Source organism: Lolium rigidum, chromosome 3 (genome assembly GCF_022539505.1).
Source record: "Lolium rigidum isolate FL_2022 chromosome 3, APGP_CSIRO_Lrig_0.1, whole genome shotgun sequence".
NCBI lineage: Eukaryota > Viridiplantae > Streptophyta > Magnoliopsida > Poales > Poaceae > Lolium > Lolium rigidum.
In genome coordinates, this window is record NC_061510.1 from 297,798,388 (window position 1) to 297,802,713 (window position 4,326).

At 38.4% G+C, this 4,326-nt stretch overlaps 1 long non-coding RNA gene across 1 annotated transcript; it reads right to left on the minus strand.

The window, feature by feature from the left end:
- Positions 1-2,328: 2,328 nt before the first annotated feature.
- LOC124699724 lies at positions 2,329-3,718 on the minus strand. The gene is made up of 3 exons (XR_007001495.1): positions 3,670-3,718; positions 2,646-2,708; positions 2,329-2,573 (listed from the first exon to the last, which is right to left on the minus strand). It is a non-coding gene; the product is annotated as an uncharacterized LOC124699724 (long non-coding RNA).
- Between the last annotated feature and the right edge of the window lie 608 nt (positions 3,719-4,326).

Below are 4,326 nucleotides of genomic sequence, written 5' to 3' on the forward strand. Positions count from 1 at the left end.
GTATTTCTTCTATATATATATATATATTTCTTCACGTCCATCTTGATCGCGGCCCACCTCTGACTCGGTCAAATTCTGGTGATAACACTATTGACCTTCCTTCTAACACAAAAAAATCTCTGGTGGAATAACACGATTATTGATGCAATGTCAGCTTACCAATGTGGAAATAATATCACTATATCAATATTCTGAAAAAAGGAAAGCAATAGCAATCAACAAAGCTGAATTCAAAGACAAAGGGGCACAACCGCACAACCGAGGCAGCATACATGATCGGGTGATATCACCACAAAATCCGGAAGTCAACACAGAGACCAAGTCAGGGTGCTTGAGTTTTAGATGATTTTGAACAAACTCAGGAGCATGCAAAACTTTTGAACACCCCATGGCTCCACACCCATACTTTTATCCACGATTCTCATCCATAATTTTCTTCGCACATAAAAGAGAAGAGATTTACAAACCTATGGCTTAATTTTAGATCGCTCAACTGTTACTATGAGAGATTTAAAGACTGCTAATTTACAAACATGGGGTGCAGCTCTAGTGTGTTAAAAAAGGGATTCTCTTTCAGTATGTTAAAAAATTACTGCTAACACAAGTTGCATTTTATGAAGAATTACTGAAGACAATTCTATCTATTCCTTTAAAAAACATTAAATATACACTGCTATAGAACTATTAGCGCTAGATAGCGCTTGATCGGAAGATCCGAGACAAAAAAGAGTCAAATATCGCCCGGATAGAAGATGATATTCTCATACACAATCAGAGAGAGCAGAAGACTATGCATATGCTAGGGTATAATAAGTCATCTTAGCATAATTAATCTTGTTTCAAACCACAAGTAAAACTACAGGTTAAAAGAGAAACGAATTGTTAATGGATATGCCTTGTGGCTTTGAAACTTTCAGAAAACAAGAGGATCAAGTGGCTTTTAAAATGCACAACACATGGTAATGTGATGAATTAAAATGTGTAGTGTAAGCAGTAAGTTGAGGCAGTAATGGCTTACATTTACCTTCCCATGTCACCGAAAATAATGGAGTAGCAGTATCTACAAGGAGGTGCTGTGAAGATTTAGGCTTGCCCCATATAACTTTTCCATTATATAGTAGTAGTATCTACAGGGGGGAAATTGCGTTGTCAAAACAATAGTGATGGCAACTGAGAACTATTTGGAAGACAAAATTTGTTCCGTACACACCGAAAGGGAAATGGGCTAAAATACCGCCTCATCAATTTGGAGCTCTTTATACGTGCAACATCAATTCCCTTGTATACTCTTTGAAATGAACAATGAATTTAGCAGTACAAAGGAATTTAATCACTGGAAAGGTTAATTAAATCGACATCCTTCCTTTTGTTAATGTGCAGGTTTCATACACAGATCAGATTGCTAGTATATGGGCAACAAAAGGATACGAGACTGGGTTGTACCTTGTTTAACTGAAGAAGCCTGCGATTTTTCTCGGCAGCAGCAGCAAGCAGGAGCGGTGGCTGGCGGCTTCAACTCAGGGAAGACGCGTCTTTTTGCTGCGGCAGCAGTAGCTCCCCGTCGCCAGATAAACACTGTAGTATAGGCCCATAGGATAAACTGATCCTAAGGTAGACTCCAATCCTACAATAAGCATTTGTTCACCTAGAACCTCTTGTGAAATTCATAAAGTTTACATACACAAAGTAAGCATGGTGAGTGATTGCCTTGGACTCCATACTGTCTTTTTATCTTGGAGAAGAATAGGGCACTAATGTTGTCCTCAATTTAGCAAATATGCCTTGCATTAAGGTTAACTACATCACGAATTGCTTGTGTTTCACTGTTGGCGTCGACTATCGACTCAAGGCGTTGCCGTAGTTGCCAATGATCACATATTTGCAGAAAAAAGCAATTTTAATATCATTAAATTTAGTTTGGGCATTCCTCAAGGGAAATCCCATGCTTCTTCCTACCAAATCATCATGCCAATGGGTGGCACTGAAGCAACACACAATAGCAATATGGATGAAATGACATAAATCCCATGTAATATATTAACCGAAACACTGTAAATAAATGAAAATTGTGAAGCACAAAACGAATCATGTAGCCAGAAAGCTCCATTACATAGCAGAGAAAAATAGTACTTTTCCGCATAATACGAACACCTAATTTCTACCTAGCTTTTGTAAAACTGTGTTTGAGTTTTTTTTCTTCTAAGAAACACAATTTCCATTTAATATGATCAAGAAACAAAGTTAGCAAAGCTGGAGACATAGTTTATCTTACCAACATTGGGTGAATCTGAGGTTTTGCCGGGACAGAAAGAATCATTGTCCATAATACTTGGAATGAAATGCATATCCGCATTAGCACCTGCATATTAAAATAACAAATTAAATACTAAGTAAGATACCTGGATGAATGGATGCAAGTCAAAATCACTGTCCATAATTCTCATGCTTTCACATGCAACACATGCTTTCTGTCACCGAGCCATTGCGCATCCCCACGCCGTACGAAGAGCCGATGTCCATGGATCTCATGGAGTCACGCAGACCACGCCCCGCCATCCCACATGTGGCCCAATCTGTGGACATAGAGAGAAAGTGAGAGGGACTTGAGAAAGGAAGATGCATTGAGAGGAAGAGGAGGGCCTTACTCGTGGAGGAGTCTGCCAGCGCCGAAACCGCCGTCTGAGCCGGTGAGTCTGCTCCTCCCTCATCTGTGACATCCCATAGATATATGTAAGTAAATTTCAGGATCAAATCATGGATTAGCAAACCTCAAGCCATCATATATGATAAATAAGAATTGAAGACCAAACACCATAAAGTTATTGCTACAGAAAGCAGACTACTCCTACGTGAATTTCTCTCATCAGGTTATACGGGCTGCCCACTAATTCTCATGAAGAAAAATCTATAAAAAAAATCATCCTTGTCAAAGCAAGCAAAACATAAAAGGAACACAATAAAGGCACTCACTTGGATTTTCTTTAGGATTATTATATGCACCACTGTTACAAAAATCGGCCGATTAACCAGTTAACTGGCCGATTAATCCCTACTCGGAGGGCCACCGAGTAGCCGATAAACTGATTCATCGGCCGATAAATTGATTAACTGGCCGATTAGTCCATTAATCCCCAACTCGCCAGCTGACCAATAAGTTACCAGTTAATGATTTCCCCAACAGTGATATGCATATACACAAACTATACCCTAGCCCCTCCAGCAATATATATTCTACCAACTTCACCACCACTTGCACTTACACCCTCCAGCCTGACCTTAATTTACTCACAGAGCTAAGGATATTACATTACATGAATATAAGGAAGCATGGATATTTAGAAAAATGGAACCCTGGATATATGCACATACTCCTCATTGGCATCCAGGTGGGCATTACTCAAACCCTTTTGGAGTTCATTACGCAAAAACATTATTTGTGAAATTAGAGAAGATGAGCTACATGATATCAGTAACAGTCTGTTATGGGTCCATAACTTTCCAGTGAACTACACCATCGTGTCAACTGAGAAGTCAAGGCAGCCAAATTAATGCAGGAAAACAACACTTGCTATATTTTTTTCGAAAGATCCATAGCAAAAATCGGTTCATTTCTGCTAAACCACCAAATAAGTACTTCCAAAACTACAGGAGTAGAAATGTGCAGCTTACCTTGTCCTGAAGTGATTGAGTAGTATTCGTTCAATTTAGAGATAAAATCTCAATTGTCGTGTGTTCATCAACAAGAGTGACGTTGAATGTGTAAAATTTGATTGCTCTGACACCTACAATAGGCAGCAAGTAAAATAAGAATGATGTCACAAGGACTGTTGACTCGAAAATGAAATGCCATCACAATGACTGAAGACCATGTAAAGTATGCAACAACAAATACGTTGTAGGAAGAATTGAAAGACTGTCACATTCCATAATCACAAGATAAAATCTTTCAACCAAAACTAAATTAGATGAGATGAATTGAAAGACTGTCACATTCCATAATCACAAGATAAAATCTTTCAACCAAAACTAAATTAGATGAGATGCACCCACTTAATTATCTCGCAACCTGAAGACAGAAAGCTCCTGAACCTTTTGTCATTTCCTGCGTAGATTTATCACATAAGCATTGAGACACAATCCAGCTAAATTTAGAAGAGATAAAATTAGTACCACATGCCACTTTGTGCTCATTAGAGTTGAATAGATTCAGCTCACAAGCTTGTAAGCTATGATATAAACTGCATGGACATAAAGGCATTTTTGCATCTAAGGAAAAAAAATGGAGCATGTACGGATACAATTTGATAAGCAACATGATAATATTCA